We start from the raw sequence: 24,907 nt of genomic DNA, 5'->3' as shown, positions 1-24,907 counted from the left end.
TGGATGTCCTCTTTGGAGAAGTGCCTGTTCAAGTCTTCTGCCTATTTCTTCACTGGATTATTCATTTTCTGGGTATGGAGTTTGGTAAGTTCCTTGTAGATTTTGGATTCTAGCCCTTTATCCAATATGCCATTTGCAACTAACTATCTTTTCCCATTCTGTGGATTGCCTATTAGTTTTTTTGACTGTTTCCTTTGCAGTGCAGAAGCTTTTAATCTTGATGAGGTCCTAATAATTCACTTTTGTTCTTGATTCCCTTGCCTTTGGGGATGTGTTGAGTAGGAAACTGCTGCAATTGAGGTCAAGGAGGCTAATTCCTGCTTTTTCCACTAGGGTTTTGATGGTTTACTGTCTCACATTCAGGTCCTTCAGCCATTTTGAGTTAATTCTTGTGTATGGTGTAAGAAAGTGGTCTAGTTTCATTCTTCTGCAGGTTGCTGTCCAGCTATCCCACACCATCTGCTAAAGAAGCTGTCTTTTTTCCATTGGATATTCTTTTCTGCTTTGTCAAAGATTAATTGGTCATACACTTGTGGGTCCAGTTCTGCGCTCTTTATTCTATTCCATTGGTCTATGTGTCTGTTTTTGTGCCAATATCATACTGTCTTAATGATGACAGCTTTGTAGTAAAGGCTAAAGTCTGGGATTGTGATGCCTCCCATTTTGGTTTTCTTCTTCAAAATTACTTTGGCTATTCGGGTTTTTTTGTGGTTCCATATGAATTTTAAGATAATTTGTTCTAGCTTTGAGAAGAATGCTGGTGCAATTTTGATGGGAATTGCATTGAATGTGTAGATTGCTTGGGGTAATAGTGACATTTTAACAATGTTTATTCTTCTGATCCATAATCATGGAATGTTTTTCCATTTCTTTGTGTCTTCTTCAATTGCTTTCATAAGTTTTATAGAGTTTTCATCATATAGGTCTTTTACATCTTTGGTTAGGTTTATTCCTAGGTATTTTATGGTTTTTTGTGCAATTGTGAATGGGGTCTGTTTCTTGATTTCTCGTTCTGTTGCTTCATTTTTGGTGTATAAAAATGCAACTGATTTCTGTACATTGATTTTGTAGCCTGTGACTTTACTAAATTCATGGGTCAGTTCTAGAAGACTTCTGGTGCCCCCAGTCACTAACTCTTCTTTAAATGTTTGGTAGAATTCCTCTGGAAAGCCATCTGGCCCTGGACTCTTGTATTTTGGGAGATTTTTGATTACTAATTCAATTTCTTTACTGGTTTTAGGTCTGTTAAAATTTTCTAATTCTTCCTGTATCAGTTTTGGTAGTTTGTATGTTTCTAGGAATTTGTCCATTTCTTCCATATTGCCTAGTTTATTGGCATATAATTGCCCATAATATACTCTTATTATTGTTTGTATTTATTCAGTTTTGGCTGTGCTCTCTTCTTTTCACTTGTGATTTTATTTATTTGGGTCCTTTCCTTGTACTTTTGATCAATCTGGCTAGGGATTCATCAAATTTGTTAATTCTTGCAAAGAACCAGCTCCTGCTTTCATTGATTTGTTTTACTTTTTTTTTTATATGTCGATTATTATTGATTTCTGCTCTGATCCTTATTATTTCCCATCTTCTGCTGATTTGGGATTTTATTTGCTGTTCTTTCACCAGCTCTTTTAGTTGTAAGGTTAGCTTGTGTATTTGAGACCTTTCTTCTTTCTTTAGGATTGCCTGGATTGCTATATACACCCCTCTTAATGACCGCCTTGCTGAATCTCAGAGGTTTGGGGCTGTCATGTTTTTATTTTCATTGACTTCAATGTACTTTTTAATTCCCTCTTTAGTTTTTTGTTAACCCATTCATTTTTAGTAGGATGTTCTTTAATCTCCAAGTATTCATGGTCTTTCCAAATTTTTCTTGTGGTTGATTTCAAGTGTCATAGCACTGTGATCTGAAAATATGCAAGATATGATCACCATCTTTTTATAGTTTTTGAGGGATGATTTGTGTCCCAGTGTGTGATCTATTCTGGAGAATGTTCCATGTGTACTTGAGAAGAATGTCTATTCTGCTGCTTTAGAGATGAACTGTTCTGCATATATCTGTTAAGTCCATCTGATCCAGTGCATCATTCAAAGCCATTGTTTTCAAGGCCATTTTCTGCTTAGATGATTTGTCCATTACTGTATGTGGGGTGTTGAAGACCCCTACTACTATGGTATTATCAACAAGTTTGTTTGTGATTAACTGATTTATATATTTGAGTGCTTTCATGTTGGAAACATATTTACAACTGTTAGATCTTCTTGGTGGATACACTCCTTAATTGTGATGTAATGCGCTTTTTTATTTAAAAATATAGTTTGTTTGATATAAGTATAGCTATTCCAGCATTCTTTTGATTACCATTAGTATGATATATGGCTCTCCACCCCCCTACTTTGCAGGTGTGTTTAGATTTAAAATGGGTCTCTTCTAAGCAGCATATAGATGGATCTTGTTTTGTTATCCATTCTGGTACCTATGTCTTTTGATGGAGTGCTTAGTCCATTGACATTTAGAATGAGGACTGAAAGATATGATTTTAGTGCCATTGTGATGCCTGTAGAGTTGGTGTTTTGGTGATGTTCTCTGGTCCTTCAAAGTCTATGTTGCTTTTGTTCTTTTTTGTTTTGTTTTGTCTTTTTTCCACTCAAAGAGTCCACCTTAAATTTCTTGCAGGACTGGTTTAGTGGTCATGAACTCCTTTAGTTTTTGATTGTCTGGTAAACCCTTTATCTCTCCTTCTATTTTGAATGAGTGCCTTTGTCGACAAAGAATTCTTTGATGTATATTTTTCCAATTCAGCATGTTGAGTTTATCCTTCCTCTCTTTCCTAGCCTGCCAAGTTTCTGTGGATAGATGTACTGTGAAACTGATCTATCTTCCCTTATAGGTTAAGGACTTTTTCCCCTTTGCTGCTTTCATAATTCTTTCCTTATCTGTGTATTTTGTGAATTTGACTATCATATGCCTTGATGATTGTTGGTTTTTGTAGAATCTAACGGGAATTCTCTGTGCTTCTTGGATTTTGATGTCTGTGTACTTCCTCAGATTAGGAAGGTTTACCACTATAATTTGCTCACGTATACCTTCTGCCCCTTTTCCCCCTCTCTTCATCTTCTGGGTCCTACGATTCAGATATTGTTCCTTTTTATTAAGTCACTGCGTTCTCTTTAAGCTTTGTATGATGGTCCTTTGCCTTTGTTTCCCTCTTTTTTCTGCTTCATTATTCTTCACAATTTTGTCTTCAATATCACTGATTCACTGCTGTGCTGCTTTGTCCATGCTTGCCATCATGGCACCCATTTGAGATTACATCTTGGTTATAGCATTTTTAATTTTGTCCTGACTAGATTTTACTTCTTTTATCTCCACAGTAAGGGATTCTATGCTTTTTTGGGCCCCAGCTAGTATTTTTATTATCATGGTTCTAAGTTCTAATTCAGACATCTTATATCCATGTTGATTAAGCCCCTGGTTGTAATTTCATTTTGTTCTTTCTTTTGGGGTGAATTCCTTTGTTTTGTCATTTTGGGGGAAGAAAAAAATTTAATAAAATAAATTAAAATTTAAAAATTAATATTTTTATTTATTTTTTTTGATACAGAGAGAGACAGAGCATGAGAGGGGGAGGGGCAGAGAGAGAAGGAGACACAGAATCTGAAGCAGGCTCCAGGCTCTGAGCTAGAGTCAGCACAGAGCCTGACGCAGGTCAAACCCACGAACCTGAGATCTGACCTGAGCCGAAGCTGGAGGCTTAACCGACTGAGCCACCCAGGCACCCCTAAAATTTAAAAATTAAAAACAAAACAAAAATCAAATAAAGGAAGCTAGATCTTTGGTGTGTTTTGTCTGCTTGTTGAAAGAAGCTTGATAGAATAGAGAAAATAGGGAAAGAAAAGCAAGAAAAGAATAAAGAAAAAAACATAAAAGTTAAAATATATATATAGAATAAAATGAAGAGAATGAAAGAGAATAAAAATATTTAAAAAATACAAAATAAAGTATAAAATTTAACAAAGTAAAGAAAAAAAATTAAAGAAGATAAAAATAAATTTTTCTCTTTCTGCATCCAAGAAAAAGAAATGGGAAAAATATAGAAAAACTTAATCAAAAAAATTAATAAATGAACCAGCAAACAGAATGAAACCCAAATGAAGTTACATCACTTCCCCTAGAATGCAAACTATGAAGCACCCTATAATTCAAACAATAAGCAGGTGGAAGGACTTATGCTGGTCTTCTAGGGGATGTGCTTGGAGTGTGTGGTTGGGCAGGGCTTGGTTTAATGGCTACGTTCTCCAATAGGTGATGCTGCTTAGCTTACAGTGGTGGATGTATATGCATTGAAGAGGTGGAAAGGGCTTCACCCGGCTCCCTAGTCTCTGGTACAGGAGCTTTGCATTCTCACCAACCAGCAATCAAGCACCCCTCTTTGCCTCAGGCCTCCATCCACTCCCCACCTCCACCCTGTCTGTTTCTAAGCCATCTACCTGCCAAGAGGCACTTCCCTCCCAAGTTTTATCTCAGATTGGGTTGTGTATCAAAATCCCACACTTCACAGACCCCTGAGGTTTGGACACGCACCAACTCCCTGGGGGGGGGGGGGGTCACGGAGCAATGACTGGGTGCCAGCCCACCCCAGAAAACATTCATGAGATCTTGCAGCAGCAGAGGTTCAGAGATTATGGCAAATCACAATACACATCTGGTGCCAAGTTTCACCACACTCTGGTGTCTTTGTCCCAATACCGGCAAATTTGGCTGCTCTGGGGGATCCACTGGGACCTTTGCCTGTGAGGCGGCCAGCTGGCCTCTACCATATACTTTCCAAGCAGGAGAACCACTTCCTCCCATGTGGCACGTGAACCTCTCAGACCTCACTGCCTGATACTAGGGATCCACCCTCCCTCCTCACCAGAGCCAAGGCACTGAGCTCCAGAACTTCAGACTCTGTGCTCCACTGTTCATAAAATCCTAGTGGTATTGAAACCTTCTCCTTTCTTCCCATCAGTGGTTTTGGGGAACAGATTTCTTGTTCTGTACCCTGTGTTTTCCCTTCTCTCTCTTTCTCTCCAACTACTTCTGGGGGAGTGTTTTTCCTACACTCTCCTGGTGCACTGTACTCTCCCCCTTTCTCTGTCCTTCTCCACAAAAACAGCTCCCTAACCTTCACGGCTTTTCTCTACCCCAGTTCATCTCTCCACATTATGTACATGCTGAGTTCTGTAGCTCAAGTTATGCAGATTATTGTGTTAATCCTCAGATCAATTTCCTATGTGTGCAAAATGGTTTGGTGCTGGTCTAGCTGCATTTCAGGGAAGAGACAAGCTAAGAGTCTCCAGGCTGCCATGGAGCCATCTTAACTCCTCCAGAATACTTTTCCTTCTCAGCACTCTCCATGAGGGAACTATTTCTGGCATGCTGTCCTTTCTGAAATTTACTCTGATCTTAGAATCTGAACCCCCCCATCCCTACCTCAATTATTTCCTTTTCTAACTGCTCCTCTTTCCTAACTCACTTCCCTATAGTGGCTTTTTTTTTGCTTCCCAGTTAAATGCTTATGGTTCCCAGGGTCCTACATTTAGATCTCTTTTCTTCTGGTACTTTCATTTTCCCCTGTATCTTATAAGTATCATATATTAACTAGTGTAGTAAGATGAATAATGGCCTCTGAAGACATCAGGTCCTAATTTCTGGAACCTTTAGATATTACCTTTTTGGAAAAAGGATCTCTGTGGGTGTAAATAAGACAGTGGTTTTGAGATGAGGAAATTATCCTAGATTATGTTGGATTATCCAAATGGTCCCTAAATGCCATCACTGGTGTCTTTGTTAGAGAGAGGGAGATGGAGATTTCATACAGGTAGCAGAGTAAAAGATAATGTGAGATAGAAATTGAAAGATGAGGTCACAATATAAGAAATGCTACAGCGATTAGAAGGTAGAGGAGGCAAGGAATAGATTTTCCTCTAGAGTCTTCAGAAGGCACATGGCCTGCTGACACCATGACTTTGGCTGATTGGTACTGATTTACAGATTGTGGCCTCCAGAATTGTGGGAGAATAAATTTCTATTGTTTTAAAACCCAAGTTAAATAGCAGCCACAGGGAACTAACACAACTAAAAAATCTAAAATTTATCTTTAATTACTACCTCTTTTTTAAGTGCCAGATACATGAAACCAAACACCTATTGGATACTCCACCAGATATCCCATTTAACATTACAACTAGCTGTTACTGAGCACTTGCAATGTGCCAGGCACTACTCTGAAGCCCTTTAGAAATATTATCTCATTTAATATTTATTTTAATACTCACCACAACCCTATGAAGTACTTAACATCCTCATTTTGGAATGAGGGAACTCAATCAAAGAATTTAAGTAGCTTGCCCAAGGTTATAAAGATAATAGGTGCTAGAGTGGGATTTAGAACCTAGTGTGGTCTGGCTGCAACGCCAATCACTAACGGCAGTGCTGGCGGCCTCAAATTACCTGAGGTCTCAAGTTATTCAGCGCTTATCCATATCCAACCCAAGCAGCAGTGCCCAGGCCCCCTGAGGATAAATCACTTTAGTTGAATTCAAAAAACCTTTACAGGGCCCTTGCTACCTGCTAGGCACTCAATGTCAGTTCTCTGCAGGTATCACCAGGGGAATTTTGCTGTTCTTGTTCAATTATCAAACTCTCTGAGGCTAAAAAACTTCTCAAATCTCATGCAATTTCAGAATTAAAGTGCACATCAGAATGAAAATCTGAGCCAGATATGAATTACTATTGCCTCCGAAAAGTCTCCTATATATATTGACAAATTCTATTCATAGAGTACTGTGGCTGTCATGTCTCCATGGTCACTTTCAGTGTGTTGCCACTGAGCCCTCGGGCAAACTGGAAAAGCTGAAACTGAAAGCATCCCTTTCAGCATTGACCTTTCACACTGTGTTTGGCACATCTGGACTCCCTGGACAGACCTCTGGCTGCCTAACATTCCCTCTTGGTTCTTCTCTTATTGTTAACACCCGAAACAATAGCTGTACTATCTTAGTCATCTACTAGGAGTCAAGCAGTATATCTATGCTATCCATTTAATCCTTTCTATAATCTGCAAGGAAAGTATTATTGCCAGTTTATAGATGAGAAAACTGAGGCTTATAGAGGCAAACTAATTTGTCTAAACTCACATAACTTGGTAATGGTAGAGTTAGAATTTATATAATCAATAATAATAATATGTAATAATTTAATAATAATGTAACTAAAATTGTTGAACCAGATAAAATTTTTAACACAATTTAACTTGCTTCTTCAGTTACCCTAGCTGAAGGAGTGGGCAGGAGAAAACTAGGTTCTCGGTAGCTCAGGAAAATCAACAAAATTCCTTTTCCCTTCCCCAAGCAGTGAGATATTGTAATTTATGCCTCTGAGATTGCTTCATGCTTAGGCACAATGAACTTTAGTAATAATATTCATGGTAACAATGTAACATTGTTTTATGACATCTGTATAAGTCTTTATAAGTTACCATGTACTCCAGCATGAAAGAGTTCTTTCCTTAAGAGTGAGAGTCTAGGACCTCTCCTTCATCCTCAGAATTCTGTGTTGGCTAATGCCTCTGTGCAGAAATGAATTTTCTGTGAAGCTCAAAAAACTAAATTTTCAGAGAACTCTCATTTGGTTAGACATAGGCTTTCGCAAAAATTTAAAAAGTAAAATATTTTAACCACCATCAGTTAGGCCAGCTATCTCTTCCCATATCGAATTCTTCTCTGTCACTTCATGTTGAGTAGTGTCCACACACTGGTTGTGGACATTTTGAGTATCTGGCTAATAGAAAACTGAATTGAAGATCATTTTAGTTTGAGTTTAGTGAAATGCAGTTATGTGGTTTGCAGTAACTTATAGGTGTAGCTAATTTATTGATATCTGTCCTCTTGCAGGAATACTTATAGAAATACTGTACCCGATGCCCACTCACTTGAGGTCATGCAATGAAGACACAGGGTTAGGGGTTATAATGCAATATGAGCCTATCCCTACAATGTCAGAAATATGTAAGTGATGAATGAAAAAAAGTTTGAGATGTTAAGATGCTCATTTGTGGAAAGTTCTTCAAATCATCCTACATATAAAATTGTAAGTAAGGTTTTGGTTTTCTCTGAGGCCATGTTGACTCACAAGTTCTCTCCTATCCAGGAAATACATGAGGGAACAGAGTATGCAACTGAAAAAAACAAAACAAAAAACAAAAAAAGGGGGATGAAGGAAGGTAATTAAGCATTTTAATGGATTTTATGATGTTTTATGGTATTTATCATCTTTTAAAAAATACTTATGTCTACTTTGTGGTTATTTCTTTTCTTATTCTAATTAAATATTCAGTCTTATACTTCTTATTTATTACTTATTCTTTCTACTAAAGAGGGCCCCTACAGTTATATAAGCTTCATACCTTTCAAATTTGGTATTTGTTTCAGCTACTACAGCACTTAAAAATGCACTAATTAGACCATCAGTGAATGGTGATGGTGGGAGAAAGGTGGAAGAATTTAGACCTGTGGGCTGCCAGGAAAGTGGCTTTGGAATTGAACTGGGGCATGGGCTCTCAGGCTCTGGCATGAGCATTCAGGTCCCACATGCAGGCCTCCATGCTTGACTCACACAATCACTGTATGTTTTTTGGTTTTTTTTTTTTTTGTTCTTCCCCAGCAAGGTCAGTCTATGAACAAGCAGTTGTCATCACTGTAGACTACTGAAGTGAAGCTTCCCTCAACCTGATACATCTTTTCTTCTCCTCCTATGGAGCCCAAAATGTCAGAATGAGAGGCACATATCCCTGGGTTTGGAAAGTGTTCCAACCTTCAAGAACAAAATTATTAAAAGGAAACATTCTTATAAGTATTTTCATCATAAATGAGCACTAAATATACCTTAGTCCTGAGGCTTAGGAGATGTTAATGAACATGAGAATGGTGACCTAAAAGTTTTTGAACATCTATTATGTATCAGGCCATATGTTGTACAATGTATCACACATGGTCTCAGTCTATCCTCCAAAAGAGGAGGAAACTAATGTTCAGAGAGCTCATATAGCTCTTGGCTGACCAAGATTTCACAGAGATTAGGACACAAAAAGACTTAAATGACAAATTAGTAGACAAGGGCTTTAACAATTTCAAGCATTTCACAATCCTGCCTTGGGCTAGCCCTGCTCTTTACTGTTTTCCCCAGCTCTAGTAAAATGCTGATTACTACTTCTGCTAATCACACAGAGCAGAATAAAATACACTCTATACTATGTGGGATATAAAAAAGTAACCCCTGGGCAATGAAAGTATGTTGGCCCAACATAAGGAACATAATTGAAATTAAAAGCCAAATGACACCTGGATTTCAACAAAAACCAATTACCAAGAGGAAAAAGGTTTTCAAGATGAGAACCAGACAGTTAAACATTAGCTTTCAATGGTTTGAAGTGTTTAGGTTTTGCAATGGTGTGGTTTGGAAGTTCTCCAGCAGAAAAATTCTTTTCTTTTAAAAGGAGAGCTCTCTGCAATATTTTCTTTGCTGAAATAATGTGATCCTTAATGACGTCTTATATGACCCAAACTTTAAATGGACCTATTATTTTAGTTGACCTCATTCATACTAGGTTTTTACAGGTCAGCAATGAACTATCAACAGTTTCCTGATAATTAATCCTACTTACCTAAAGAACTGTCGAGCCTGTTAATCTTATCTATGCTAAGAGGAAGCTTTTATATGTACCAGACTTCCTTAGTGAATAATAAAAACCAAACTGAAATTCTGCAGAAAAGTTCAACATTATTGTGAGGTTTGAAAATGAAGAAACAGATTGAAAATCATATGCTACTCCATCTTTAGCGTCTTACTTGCTGAAATTCTGTGGTTCATCTGGCACAGGAATGGCTTTACAGTAGACTCAATGGCACAACTAGTTAGGTCAGGAGTGGTTCTCTGGGTGACTTTGTCAAAATGTTTGGACAACCAATGGAAGGGGAGAAGATATTTGCAAATGTCATATCAGATAAAGGGTTAGTATTCAAAATTCTTAAAGAACTTATCAAACTCAACACCCAAAAAATAAACAATCCAGTGAAGAAATGGTCAAAAGACATGAACAGTCACTTTTCCAAAGTGGTTTTCCAAAGCCATCCAGATGCCTAACAGACACATGAAAAGATGCTCAACATCATTCATTATCAGAGAATACAAATCAAAACCATAATGACATACCACCTCATACCGATCAGTATGCTAAAATGAACTACTCAGGCAACAACAGATGTTGAGGATGTGGAAAAAGAGAAACTGTTTTGCACTGCTGGTTGGAATGTAAACTGGTGCAGCCACTCTGGAAAACAGTATCAAGGTTCCTCAAAAAATTAAAAATAAGCTACCCTACGACCCAGCAATTGGATTACTAGGTATTTATTCAAAGGATACAAACGTGCTGATTTGAAGGGGCACATGCACCCAAATATTTAAAGAAGAGATGTATCAAAAATAGCCAAATTATGAAAAGAGCCCAAATGTCCATCAACTATTGATGCATAAAGGAAATGTGGTATAGGGGTGCCTGGATGTCTCAGTAGGTTAAGCCTCTGACTCTTAGTTTCAGCTCAGGTCATGGTCTTGTGGTTTGTGGGTTTGAGCTCCACATTGGGCTCTGCACTACCAGTGCAGATTCTCTCTCTCTCAAAAAAAAAAGAGATGTGGGGAGTGTGTACCCCAATTCACACACAATGGGATATTACTCAGTGATCAAAAAGAATGAAATCTTGCTATTTGCAGTAACATGGATGAAACTACAGTGTATTATGCTAAGTGAAATAAGCCAGTTAAAGATAAATATATGATTGCATTCATATGTAGAATTTAAGAAACAAAACAGATGAACATAGGTGAAAGGAAGGAAAAATAAGACAAAAACAGAGAGGAAGAACCACAAGAGACTTAAATACAGAGAAGAAACGGAGGGTTGCTTGAGGGGAGGTGGGGGGGATGGGCTAAATGGGTGATGGGCATTAAGGAGGGCACTTGTTGGAATGAGTACTAAGTAATGAATCACTAAATTCTACTATTGAAACCATTAACACACTACATGTTAACTAGCTTGGATTTAAAGAAGATTAAAAAACAAACGAACAAATAAATATATGGACATGCAGCATATGCAGTTAGTTACCTGGGTGGTCTGGTTTGAGAAATACTGAAGAAGGCATCTCAAGTAGCAACTAGAGTAGCTCCCACTGGAAATCTTCTACAATTAGAGACTCATTCCTTTGACTCTATAGATCTTTAAGAGTTTACTATTAAAATACAACTATAGTCTTTGGCTGTCACCTACCATAAAGCAAAACTGGTATCTGACAGAAGGAGGGGAGAGAGATGAATTTTTACAACTGGTGCAAAGGATCTCAGGAAGAAGAAACGTGATGAAATAGTAAATTGGCTATCTTCAAATGGCAGAGGACGTAGGGAGTAAATGCTGGCCTCATCTAGCAATTTGTAAATGGGTTGCTTGTACATATGGGTCTTAACATGCTCGTAGATTGTGGGTGTGCATATATGAGTACGTAAAATAAAAAGCATTTTGGGATTCAACCTTTCGTCAGCAGAGTATAAAGGCTCCCAGTTAAGGGTGTGGCTTATAATTAAAGGATTTCTGCATCTGCTAATTGCCTATGACATGTACCCTTCCCAAGCAAGTTGCTGAGTTTCAGTGATTTAATATAAATTTATATCTCATCAGATTAAAGACTTTTATCCCAAATAGCATTTTAAATCCAAGCTGCTTTAAGTAGTATTGGTAAGAGATATTCGCTAAGATGATGTTTGGCAAGAGAGACGATTATATCTGATATTAGACAAAATAAAACATAAACATGACATTTTACCCAAGGAATTATACATTTTTTTTATTACGGTGGTGACAATGCAAGTTTTTGAACAGTTAGTGGTATGGCGTTGACTTTATATGTTAAACTGAGCAGAGACTGGTTGTACATTGTGAAGGAGTTCAACAAAGTTAGAACTGTTACCTCAGAAGACCAAGGGACATTCTCTCTTAAAAAGAATGAAGACTGAATATAGATTAACTATTTCCTCCCCCACATACAGCTGTTTTGTAAATATTCTGAATTTGTTTATAATCTCTTCTAGAGATATATTGATGACCCCAAAAAGTAATGTCCAGGCAAAAGGTGAGAGAAAGAACTACTGGTGACCATCAGGTTACATTACAATTCTTTTTATATGTACACCTCAAAAAATAATTTCTGGTTATCTGTCACTTTCCTGTTTTCCTATATTAATGGTATGATCTTCTTATATTTTTACTCTGCATAAGCTGTAAATAATTTTTTAAAGAATAGTCAGTGTACAAATATAGAAATGTAATAGTTAAAAATGAAAAAAATATTTCACAGAACGTTGTCTTCTATCACGATATCACCTTTTTAAGGTGACCTCTTCTATTTCATGTATCTGAAGACATCTTTATGTTGATGAAGCCCCTCTTCTTTTTGCCTCTGCTGTTACCACTTAATATAGGCCAGTGGCTTCTCTGATCACTATGCAGAGTGGTATGTCCACCTTAAAGTAAAATATAATATGTACATGTCTGTGTGGATATGCATAACAAACTTGATGAAAATGTCATGAAATGATAAGATGGCCTCTGATATTTTCTATCATACATCTTTCTATTTCACTGATATTGCTGGTCAAGACTACTAAAATGATTGTGTGACCCTAACAGGTTGTGACCCACAGATTGGAAAACAGTAGTCCAAGCCAGTATTATCATTTGCCCAGATGTCTGCAGTAGCCTATTAACTGTTTCCTCTTTTTTCCATTTTTTTCTCTTCAATTCCCTATTCCATATAGTAGCAAGAAAGACTTTAAAAGATAAATCAGATCATGGTACTCCCCTGCTTAAAGCCTTTAGTGGCGTCTTACACTTATATTAAAAGCCAAACTCCTCACTGTGGCTTTCATAATCTAGCCCTTTACTTTCTCTACAAACTAATCTTCTGTCCTTTCTCCCTTCTTCAATATGCTTTGGCCCCACAGAACTTGTTTCAGTTCCTCTAGGACACCAGATCTTTGTCTTTCTGGGTACAAGCTGTTCCCTCTTCCAAGAACCCTCTTTTCACAACTTCCCATGGCTAGCTGGTGCTTGTTATTTAGATCTTGCCTTATTTTCTCTACAAGGAAGCCTTTCTGGACACTCTAGATGAGGTAAGTCATTCCTTATGATCTATTTCAGCCTATTGTTAAAAAATGTACCACATTTAGAGAAATGCAGAAAAAAAACATGGCAGCTAGAGCAAGTACCAGGCAGGATGGGGTTCTGGGAAAAAGACCCAGAGCAGGAGATTGAACAGTTTGGGGACAGGTTGTATTCATCCTAAAATCAAGAACTTGGACTTTGGAAATGTGACTTTATGTGAAGCATCTTCCCTATTATTACTGTCTTTTAATTTTTGTTTAGTATTGAATCACATTACATTTTAAAATGCCACATGTCACTATTTCACTAAGATTGGAGAAAAGGAAGACTGTGACTTCATGTAGGTCAACAAATTAAAGAGATGCTGTCTGGTGACAGGGGTAGAGTGAGATACCCTAGAGAAAAGCAGTGCTCAGGTGCAAAGGCCAGAGGCTGCTGGTAGGGTCAGCTCCTGCCAGCGGAGGGTTCTAAGATCTCTTCTTGACTCAGAACTTATTTACAGGGTTTTATATGCTATTTTAATAAGAAAGATATTTCTACCCATAAGCCTTATCTTCTCTAACTTTGGAGACACTTCCTGTTATAGAAATCATACATAACTTGCCAGCTGTTTTGGGACAGTCCTGTGGAAGGGGCACTGTAACCCTCTATTTCCTAGGGATTAAAAGTCCCTATTTCTATCCCAGAAGTTCAAAATCTACAAGCCAACATGTGTACATGGTGTCACCCTTCACCAGCAGCCACTTGGGTGGATGGGGATGCAGGATATACCTGCTTTTGAGTTCAAGTGATACTCTGAATCAGCTAAATTTGCCTGAGCCTCAAAGTGGATGCCCTGAAAAAGGATTCCTTGAAGCCTGAGACCAAGAATATCATTTGAGTTCCCAGGGGCCTGATGCTTAGAAGTACCACCTGGTCCCTAAACTCTCTCTGCCACTGGCTGGTTTCCATTTCTAAAAATTAGGTTACACTCCAGATTTTGCAGGACAGTTAACTTACAAGGCACCAGGCATGCACTAAGATATATTTATATGTATTTTATCATTGAATATTGCCCAGCCTGCTCTCCCAGCCTGGGCCTGTATCATAATCTTTTGTTATTTGCTTTCACTTCAGCACTAGGGGACCATTTTCCCAAAGCTATGACATGAATGTACATGTTCTGAGAGTGTTATGCTACACGTCTTTCCAGTTCCCCATAATTCCTCCTCCTCCTAGGCTCAATCTTGAAGAGAGTTTACGATGGTCACATCAAATGAGGCATAGGTTGCTTTTAAAGAGACTAGTTGTAAGATCTAATAGAAAGATTCTCTGTCAAGAACTAGGGGAAAATATCCATCCCCAGGGTTCCTGAATCCAACCCTCAGTCACATGATTTAATCACGTCACTTGAGAATAATCGACTAGCCGTTTCCATGTTAGCCACTGACTTTCCCAATGAATAATAAGGAAGATGTGGCATTAACTAAGGCAGCCTTGCCATAAGGTTAAAGGAACCCAGACAGATGATCTCCAGTGCTTCTGGACCTTTGGAACACATCCAGTTTCTTCCTAGGCCAAGTTTCTTTGAATTACAACTTATTAAAAACAAAATGAACTGGCTACTTTGGGCTAGAGTTTAAGTAACTACCTAAATCCTAATTGAAAATGGTTTGTGAGGTTAAGAACAGCCTTTTCTTTTCTTTCTTTCTTTCTTCATTTTTTTTTGTTTAAAGTAATATCTTATTCTTGAATAATGTAACAAATAAGAGCTGTAGGAAACCATTGGGAGTTCAACAGCATTTACAGAATTGTGAGGATGATCCACTGATAGTGAGAGCAGTAACAAGATAACAGATTTCAACTGGCAAGAAACAGCAGATGACTGCTTGCAGGGGATGACCAAGTCAAAAATTTGGCTGTGTCCTGTGCTTGGATAATGTAATCTAACACAATTGCTGGACCAACTTATGCTATGATGATATTATATTTGAAATGTTCTACTTAATTGTAATCAAAGTCCAATTTCCTAGTGCAATTAAATACATTAAAATATATTGTAGGTATCTATTAGTCAAAATTGATTTAAAAAGAAAAAACCCAAAAGGTGGCATTAGTCCCAAATGAAAGCCAAAAAAAAAGTCAAAGATGAAAAAAGCCATACAGACAAGTAGGAAGTCACAGTCAGAGACTTAAAACTATTTAAGACTACAATGCTCTTCAATGAGACATCACATTTGTCCACAGACTTTGAGAGAATAACTTACATTTCAATTGTATAAAACTGATTATTTATAGTCAGTACTTTTAAAAAAACGTTTAGCGTTTAATTATTTTTGAGAAACAGCAAAAGAGAGCACATACACAAGCGGGGGAGGGGCAGAGAGCAAGGGAGATACAGAATCTGAAGCAGACTCCAGGCTCTGAGCTGTCAGCACAGACACCAACACAGGGCTTAAACTCAGGAACCATAAGATCATGTCCTGAGCCAAAGTGGGATGTTTAACCGACTGAGCCACCCAGGCACCCTGTTAGTCTGTACTTTCAACTAAGTGTGCAAAAGCCTTTAATTTTAAGTGTGAGAGTATAATGATAGCTCTGTGAGTTTGTGGATATTGAATTAAATCCCCTACATTTTACTTCTACTATAACTTAACAATGTCTAATATGAAATGTCACTGTCAGAGAGAAATAAACTGAAGGAGGAATCTGAATGCTCTACAGTAGATGGATGACCACTATGCATCTTAGATTTTTTGAAAAATTAAACACATTTAAAATATATAGTCCTTTTATCCTTATAAGTACATTAGTATTTTTAGACCACATAATTTAATTTATGATTTGGGGCACACAGTCATAATACTTAAATGTTCTAAGAACACAAATTTAATCAAAACACTTATCAGTACAGAACTTAAGGGGACTGGTTCATTTGGTAGAGCATGTGACTCTTCTTTTTTTCTTAAGACAAATATTGTATGATTTCACTTATATAAAGTACCAGAATCAGCAAATTTATTTTTATTTTTTTAATGTTTGTTTATTTTTTGAGAGAAAGCAAGCCGGGGGTGGGGTGGGGTGGGGGGGAGAGGAATCCCAAGGAGGCTCTGCACTGTCAGAGAGAAGCCTGACACAAGGCTCAAACTCACAGACTGAGAGATCATAACCTGAGCCAAAACCAAGAGTCTGCTGTTCAACCAACTGAGCCACCCAGGCTCCCTAAGCATATGACTCTTAATCTCAGGGTCATGAGTTCAAGCCCCACATTGGGCATGGAGCCTACTTAAACAAATCGAAAAATAAGAATTTGAGTAAGGAGTAATATAACAGCCTCATAAAAGTAAGTCGTATATTTTTAATTTTGTATCACATGTATAAAGGCACAATTTGAAATTTCAAATTGCTTAGTCTTAGTACCCTACTTGATTAAAAAACAGAAAAGTGGTGAAAGCTTCTGAAGGATTCCCAGAAGTGTTAAGAAAAAAAAAAAAAAGAAAAGTGAGGAAACTTAAATCCCACATAAAATCCTATTAATCATATATAACTGGGGGTTCAGAAAAATGAGCCATCAAATGATCATAAAACTAGAAACATAGTTTCATAATAGCATTTAGGATATTTATTAAAACCTTAAAGTTGACCACATTTCAACTGAAAACATTCTCCTAAGTGGAGAATTTTTTACTACAGACACAGAATATACTTAGACCATTTAATCTAGATATTTGCCAGTTGTTTTTCAGGTAACCATAGTGATCGAAACTAAGGATTTATAAAAGATAGCTTAATAGTGGCTGATAGCACTAGACTGACTGAATAGCCATGCATCTGTATTAATGAATAGGAAATGAGAAAGGATGAGTAAAAGAATATTCAGGGAAAAAATCAGGGGAGATATAAATACACGTGTACATAACACTCTCAGCTCCCAGTGCAGCTGCATTCCACACCCCTCCCACCACTGGAACTCAGAGACATGGATGCACTACATTAGGACCTGAGGGCTGCTGAGTTTGCGCTACCCCACGTTTGAGTGTGGCGTAAAGTGCAGTTTACAGAACCCCTGGTTAATTTGATCAATACAGACATTCAAATTTGTCTTTAATTAAATAGAGAAGACAACTGAAATTTCCATTTTGTCCTATTAAAAACAAAAATTTTAGCCAGACATCTGGCTGTTTAACATCATGTAGATAAAACATCTAAACAATTAGCTTGTTTTTCAATTTTTTAGTCCAAATGTTTGCTATCTTTAGACAGAAAGTAGATTATGAGTTAGTCATCATAACTCAATTTCTTTGATTTATGAAGAAAGTGTGACTCAAAGTAAGACCTATCCAATATGCAAAGGTAATTACTTTCATCTCAGAAATATTGTAAAGTTATTTTTTCTTGTTGTCTAGAGTCATAACATACACAATAGAATACATTGCAATGTACCATGTAAACATAAGATGACACATTTTAATGTAAAATATATTTATTAATGTTATTTTTCTGATTGTTGATTTTATTTTTTAAATAATGAATTTAAAGTATGGGCATACTACTCTGAGTATGAAATGGACTCACCTTGCAGGTATTTCCAGGGCTCAGCAGTGTATAAGGCTCCTGTGTCACTGCTGAGTTTGCTGGCCTCCTCGACAAGTCCTATAACCCACAAAGGACATTGATGATGTTCAAAGACATGTAAGGAGAAGAAGACAACCAGACAAATCACAAGTGCTTGCATGGAGCACTTATTTGTTAACACACAGCAAAGCCGTACATTCTGAACTACCCTTCAGACAGAACGCATGTTAAACAGATGAGAGCGGGATGTGGCAGCCAAATTAATGCCAGTTAAGAAAAAAATAAATGTTTTTAAATTTTTAATGGAATGCAGGGATGACATGGGGACAAAGAATCCCAGTCACCATATTTTTTTTAATATTCTATCTTTCTGCTAAGAAGAATTAAGAATGTCACTTCCTTTATGCTAAACACTTAAGTCACTTCATTGAGTAATTACAAATTTCAAAACCTGGAGGGCAGTTCTTTTATTGCTCTTCAGAGATATCTTACTTATCTAAACTGTGGCTACTTAATCATGTGTTAGTCCAAACTCTGTTTTAATCCCTAGCACCCCTGCTGGAGTTGTGGCTTATATCAGAAACCAATCTTCTCCAGTCAGAAGCTTCCGTTTCAAATATCAATAACACTGATAGCTCTTTTTTCTTTGCCCTACACTTTCTCAAGCAATGTCTAATTCACATCATCCTGAAGCCTTCCCTCTTATTATGAAATTAAACTTGAATCTCTTTTATCCCACTTTGCTAGAATAAGTTTAGGGGTCTTAATGTTCCCCCACCCCCTGCAGAGACTGCACCTAGTTTCCTCACTCGTATTTTACCTAAGAAACCCAGAATTTTCAAGTCAGATTTCTAGTCCTACAGTCCAATTTGCACAGTTTTTTAAAAACTGTGTTTTGAAAATGATCATCATTCTGGTAGCTTTAAGAAAACATTTTGTTGGGGTGCCTGGGTGGCTCAGTTAGTTGAGCGTCCAACTTTGGCTCAGGTCATGACCTCACAGTTTGTGAGTTTGAGCCCCGTGTCGGTCTCTATGCTGACAGCTCAGAGCCTGGAGCCTGCTTCGGATTCTGTGTCTCCCTCTCTCTCTGCCCCTCTCCTGTTCATGCTCTGTCTCTCTGTCTCTCTCTCAAAAATAAACATACAAATAAAAATTTTAAAAAAGAAAACATTTTGTTTAAGTATCATTTATTATGTTCAGTTTCTCAGACTTTCAAAGACAATGTGGTTAGTAATTTCTTCCAAACATCAAGATAACATTAATTGTATTATTTAAATTGTAGTTTCTTTCTTTGGCAGCAGACAAATTTGAAGTAAGGGATGAAGTTAGTCGGAAAAGACTTAAGCAATATAGTGATGCCAGAAATATTTTTTTAAAAAGTTCTTTCAGACGAGGAAGTATTATTGAATCAATGTATGGTCTATGCATACAAGTAAATATATCTTCTAAACCTGCGACCAATTCATATGGTAGTCATGCAATTTCTAATCTTGGCATATCAAATTATGCTCCCAAAGTGGGTATATACTATTTTTAAATATTTCTAAAATGCTGAAGGCTCATATAAAATAAATCAACTATGAGTGGAAGAAATCAACTGTCAAGTGTCTCGACATAGGTACAAGTTAAGAACTGACTGGAAAAAATATTAGAAGGAGCTGGTTATACCCATAGAAAATGGTCTTTTTCTTTTCCCCTACAATGTACACAAATATTTTTGACCAGATTCCTTTTTATTTAAAAAAATCTTTTTGATGTTTATTTATTTTTGAGAGAGACAGAGCACGAGCGGGGGAGGGACAGAGAGAGAGAGAATGGGAAACACAGAATCTAAAGCAGGCTCCAGGCTCTGACCTGTCAGCACAGAGCCAGAGGCGGGGCTCAAACCCAAAAGCCATGAGATCATGACCTGAGCCAAAGTCAGACACTTAACTGAATGAGCCACCCAGGCACCTGGAACAAGTTACTTTTTAAAAAGAAAGATAATTTATTATATATCCCTCACCCCCCCCCCCCAGCCGCTGGACCCTTCTCAAAGCTTTACCAGCACCACAAGTAAACATTAACATTTTCCTCAGAGAAGTTAAACATTCTTCTAGTACAAACTTACAGAAGGAAAAACTCTTAATACAAATATTACTTTAGGGAAAAAGGGTTTATTCATTATTTGGTAGTTTCTGAAAATATATGTGTTATTTCTAGTTTACATTTTGCCAAATGAATGCAACTTCTGAATGTCTCTTGTTTGGGATAAGTAAGGAGAATGTCTGGCCCATGGACTTACAACATTGATTGAAACGGCAAGCGTTTCACTGCAATGTCAAAACAGGAAGAACTTATGGCATAATCAGCACTGATAATAGCACAAGAAAATACTGGCTAGAGTTTCTGATGAAGAACTCTATTAAAGGACCATCTATATCAATTGTGATCTTAGGAGTGCTGATACACATCTGTTCACCACATTTTGCTACTTGCATATTGAATTTCCTATACTCCATGACAATGAATAAAATTTTTATGAGGTCAAAGACTTTAAATAAATATTCTTATAAATAATACCTAGAAAATTACATTTACTAGATGCTTAACAGTAGAGTAGTGAACCTTTCATAAGACATTCACAAGTGTGAATGTAGTCTACACAAATGACCCTCTGTGTAGCTAGAGGGTGCTTTCAAACTGAACTGATCATTTAAATCCATTCACACAGACGTAAGAATACACACTGTGGACAAGAGAAAGGAGTGCTGGCCCATGATTGACAGTAACTAAGTCTAACTTTATAAACTTGGGGAAAATCACCTGGCCTTTCTTCCTCTCTAAAATTTGGATGGCACATTGATCAAAAGAATTTTGAAGATAAAATTAGATGTTATAGAATAATAAAGGGTGAAAAGTTTAAAACTACAAAAGTTAACCTGTTGCTTGCTAACAAGTATACAAGTAATAAAAAGTTGAGCTGCTATTTTCAAACTAATCTATAAGTTTTAGGCTTGGGATATTTCTAGCCTTAAATAAACCCTGAATAAAAAGCATTTATTATTTCCCTGAAGAAGCATGGGGAAAGCCATTCACAGCACCACCTCCCTGGGAAAACAGGCAATTTAGGTTCCCAAGTAAGTTTTAGTTTTTACATGAAGCACTTTGGTTAGCTGCTGCTCTACTAACACTAACCCAGACAGCCGGGAAATCTTGTTTACTCTGCAGTGTAGACAGCTGCATATGTACGCTTGGAAGAGGATGCCTGTCTGTCCTTCAGTGGCTTCAGCAATTACTGGGACTTGCCCTCTGAAGGCAGTGTATCCCAGGGAGTGAGGGAAGGGAGGTGGCTCACATTACTTACATTGCCACTGCTCCGCCTGGACTGCAGGGTGCTTCTACTGGGTTATGTTGCTTTTTGTGAAAGGGATCAAAGAGCAGAAGTAGTGGAAGGTAGAGAACCAGTGGAGAGAACGGTGAGGGCTGGTGCAGAAAGATTAAGAATAAGATAAGAATACAGGGAGAGACTGGTTAGAGGGCTGAGGGACAGAGAAGAAGTAGTCTTAACAGTAGTTTTCTGGGCTCTTCTCTCCCTTCTTCCGGGTATGAGCTTGGGGGAAATCATGTATTTGTCTGCTTCCTTTCTTCTAAAACCGTTTTTAGAAGAAAGGAAGCAGACAAGGCAAAATGGGAAAGGTATTATCAGTGCTACATGAACCTGGGGCAGACTCCAAACCTCACACTGCGTTTCAGTGTGTACAGTGTTACTTGAAAGCTCTGTAAGACTCGCAGCTTGCTTGGTTACTGTCAAAAAGGCAGGTCACTCGTGACCGTGGAAGAAACTCTCAGGCCAGTTAGGCTATTCTGCATTTCAGTAGTTGCGTCAGGATAAAACATCTTATTCCTCAATGTTGTGTACAATCTGAGTGTCCAGTACTTTGAGAGGAGCAGAGTGGAGTTCCAATTCAGGTTTAAGTCTATAAAGTATAAAGGAGCAGACTGGGAGAAGGCAGACTCACAGAATGAAAGGAACAAGGAGAGGAGGCACACGTCCGGGTCTGAACCAAGGCTCTGCTTTATTTTCCCGACCTGGAAAATAGGTATGCAGTCTGTAAAGTTTTGAGATTTGCCAAAGGCTTAAAAGAAAAACAATATAGATGAAATGCTGAGCACTCTCCCTGGCACATTATAACAAACTCAATAATGATAACTGTTATCAAGACCAAAATTGAATTTTTTCTTATTTCTTCTTCTTCTTCTTCAACTGATTGTTACTGTCACTTTTAAGTTAAGATCAACTAATTACTTTTTCTCTTCCAAAGTATATGTAAAGCTTTAAGAATTTCAGATATGGATTCATAGCATCTTATTGCCATAGATCTTTTTTTTTCTTTTAAATGGGGGAGGGTAAATTATTCACCAAATAGGTTCAGAAGCTGAAGGCTGAGGAAAAAAGCAACTCTGAACCTAAATTTAAACTAAGAGTGTTTACCTGTGTAGAAAGACCTCTAGGTTGTGAATATATTTGCAAAGTACAGATTTTCTCATTTGATAATTGTTTTGGTTGTCTAGAAAAAAAATAAATGCTTGCAATTGCAAGATTTGCAATTCTGTGGAAGGATGAACATTTCCCCCCCAGAATGTAAATATAATTTCAGTTTGAAGACAGGGAGAAGAGAAACAGCAAACAACAGATGCTTTCATTCAACAGTACCTACTGAGTAGCCACTATGAATCAGCACACATGAATCTAGCGAAAGCATCACCAAGGTACTTCCAAAAACAAGATATCCAGATGTCCTGGTACAGGAGGTAGCAAGGTCTAGATTATGGAAATATGGAAAGTTGTTGTGAGAGAGGAACCCAGTTGGAATGGGAAATACTCTGATAAAGGCTTAAGGAAGTGTCAGCCACAAAGCCCTGGCAGCTTGGGAAAAGGCCACTTACCCACTACGACTAAAATTCCTCTTTTCCCCAGTGCATGGTCTCCTGCATACTAGGCTTTCTATGTCTGGCCTCAGACTCTACTTCTGCCACTCAGCCCTGCCCTCTACTCTTGCAAAAGGCCATGGAGCTGCTGAGCAGAGATGGGCAGCCTCTGATTGGGAGAGGATCCCCTCTTAGAGAGCTGGGCTCTAGTGGCTGTTGTCAGGGCAGTGCAACGTGTGGCTGAGCCATTGTGGCAGGATTATGTGGACAACTTGGTAACACACACATTCCTTTAGCCCCAGAGACCAAAATCCTGGGCATGCGTGATGTAGATGTGCTCAGTTCTGAGACTTTTTTTTTTCCTTCACTTTTTACAGAAAGGTTTAAAATAAAGCACAAAATAATGGCACCATGGCTAAACCATTGCTTTTGGTACACTGTACCTAAGGTATGATCTACCCCTTTGGCCATGTTTTTAGAAGGGGCAGAATTCACATTGGTATTTGAAAGAAACATTTTGAACAGGTCTTTTTGTTTTTTCCCCCATTTAAGTATTTTTGCCATTTGTACTTATCTTGATTTCCAATGAGAAGGTACTGATAAACTACAAATAATTCTGGTCTTGAAAATGGTGACTAACTAAACAGCACTTACCGTCATTAAATGAGTTGGGTTCAGGGTCTGGCCCCATCACGTTTTACCCATGAAACTTGGGAAAGTCTCTTTATCTCAGTTTCTCTGCTTCCAAATCCCTCTTACAGAGAATACCTTCTTTCTAAATTGAAGAACAAATGAAGTTTTAGGTGTAAAGCCCCAAGTAGAACCCAGAGGTGCTCAATAAATTCCTGGAACCCCCACAAATCTTATCCAAATGCTCTACCAATCCCATCCCTTACACCATGGAAATCCATAATCCTTTCTCAAAGATTCTCTGAGGCTTTCTTCTATTGATAATGCTTGTCTCCTAACTCAGCTATGAAAGTGAAGTCCACTTTTTAAGATTCAGTCCAAATGACACCTCTGTTCTCGTTTTCTCTTCCAGTCCCCCTGATCCTAGTTAGTACATCTCCCAAGATGCAGATAAGGCTGAACCATAATTCCCTGCTTGTCTGTCATGCCCGCTAGACTGTGTGAAGTGTAATCATTCTCACATCCTCAGCACTTAGCTTGGTGCGGGGCACGTTGATAGGTGCTCAAATCATAAATATACACACATAAGTATATCTATTACATTATATTACAATGATCATTACATCAAGTTATTCTGAGTGCCTGAACAGAATGATGGATTCACGTGTGGAAGGCTGGACAAGGAGAAATAAACGTGCTTTAGGGAGGCGATGGGCCTGGGAGAATTGTGTGGTGGTCTCAGCGTTCTTTCCCCAACCCCCTCTCTACAGTGCTAGGCTGGGCACTGAAGGATAATGGCTTCCGTCTAAGGTCCAGTCGTTTTCTCCGCTTTGGGGCACGGCTCCGCAGGGCACCGGTAGGGGGCGGCGTTGCCACGCATCTGGATGCTCCGCGGGTAACTATCCCCCCCGCCCCCCCGTCCTCCCCCCCTGCTCCCCCCCGTCCTCTCCCCCTGCCCCTCCCCGTCCTCCCCCCCTGCTCCCCCCCATCACCAAGGGCTAGCGACTCGGCGAGTAGGACGCCCCTGCCTCAAACTGGTCTTCCCCCCTGGCCAGACGCTTGACACTGTGCAGGGTCCAGGGAGAGTCCAGCTTCTCGAGCGCGTTCCCCTTTGCCCCACCTCAGCCTCCCGCAGCCTTTCCATGAAGGAGTTAGTTTGGAAAGAGCAGCGTGTGGCCGGAATAGATGGCTGCAAGAACGGAAGCTTTCTAGCAAAGTCGGCGAGCGCGTGTGGGGGTAACCATTACACTCCTTTCGCACTGCCAAAGGGACTGAAGCAAGTTGGAAAAACTCAGCTTTTAGACTCGTCCTGTCACATTCTGTGAAAAACTAGGCAATTTCACACTGCCATCGGTATTGATTTGAGAAAGGCAAACCTTAGCCTGGGACTAACGCGCTTCGCTTCCTCTATCCGCGGGAGAAAGCGCCGCGGTGCGTCCAGGCCCGCGCAGCAGCTCTTCGCGCGACACAGCGGCCGCGCGCTCCCCGTCGCACCCCGGGCAGCGCCGAGCTCGGCCATTGGCCGCCCAACCCGCCGGGGCGTCCGCTCAGTGACG

The 24,907-nt window shown here is 38.7% G+C and overlaps 1 long non-coding RNA gene across 1 annotated transcript in view; it reads right to left on the bottom strand.

Moving 5' to 3' along the window:
* The window catches only part of LOC115296245, a 115,025-nt gene extending 90,232 nt beyond the window's left edge, over positions 1-24,793 (bottom strand). The window contains exons 1-4 of the long non-coding RNA XR_003910803.1: positions 24,728-24,793; positions 23,376-23,496; positions 21,812-21,881; positions 17,811-17,888 (exon numbers count right to left, since the gene is read on the bottom strand). This is a non-coding gene — a long non-coding RNA (uncharacterized LOC115296245). The remainder of the gene's footprint in view (positions 1-17,810; positions 17,889-21,811; positions 21,882-23,375; positions 23,497-24,727) is intronic.
* Between the last annotated feature and the right edge of the window lie 114 nt (positions 24,794-24,907).

This window comes from Suricata suricatta, chromosome 7 (assembly GCF_006229205.1).
Source record: "Suricata suricatta isolate VVHF042 chromosome 7, meerkat_22Aug2017_6uvM2_HiC, whole genome shotgun sequence".
In the NCBI taxonomy this organism is placed as follows: domain Eukaryota; kingdom Metazoa; phylum Chordata; class Mammalia; order Carnivora; family Herpestidae; genus Suricata; species Suricata suricatta.
Note: the sequence above shows the minus strand (reverse complement) of the source record. Positions and strands in the feature narration are given on the sequence as shown.